This window comes from Electrophorus electricus, unplaced genomic scaffold (assembly GCF_041902795.1).
Source record: "Electrophorus electricus isolate QZ-2024a unplaced genomic scaffold, ASM4190279v1 Scaffold36, whole genome shotgun sequence".
Taxonomy (NCBI): domain Eukaryota; kingdom Metazoa; phylum Chordata; class Actinopteri; order Gymnotiformes; family Gymnotidae; genus Electrophorus; species Electrophorus electricus.
The window spans coordinates 960,936-961,471 of NW_027658649.1; the positions used below are offsets into that span (position 1 = coordinate 960,936).

The 536-nt window shown below is 44.0% G+C and overlaps 1 non-coding gene across 1 annotated transcript; it reads left to right on the top strand.

Annotated features, from left to right (window-relative positions):
• Window positions 1-464: 464 nt before the first annotated feature.
• Window positions 465-536, top strand: trnae-cuc (transfer RNA glutamic acid (anticodon CUC)). The gene has a single exon. It is a non-coding gene; the product is annotated as a tRNA-Glu (tRNA).

Sequence of the window (536 nt, forward strand, 5' to 3'; positions counted from 1 at the left end):
CTTAGGGAGAGAGGGAGTGGCATACGCTCTCTCCCCTGTCAATTACAGAGACACCGTGCAATCAAGGGCGTCTATAAGTTCACGCGTCAGAAGGGGGAGGAAAAGACTATTTTCCGAGTACTTAGAATAACATTCCGTACTTTTTGGAGAACATTTTCTAGAGTGTTTTCATGTAGAGAGAGAAATGAGTGGCTAAAATGTCAGAAACATTAAGGAGACAAATGGGGAATATATAACAGCTCTTTCCATGTGTTAGTGACACCAGCGTTCCCTCTTTTCCCAGATGGTAAAAAAGAGCCCTGACTCTTGCAAACTTCATTTTTTTGTAGAACAAAGATAAATAACTCGCTTTATGGCCTTTTTCCACCCATGCATACCAAGTCCAGTATGCATCCAAACATTGTCAGAATAGTAGGAGTGCAGACTTTGAAAAATGGTCTTGTCATGTAATATCTGCAGCTTTGTCCCTGGTTGTCTAGTGGTTAGGATTCGGCGCTTTCACCGCCGCGGCCCGGGTTCGATTCCCGGTCAGGGAA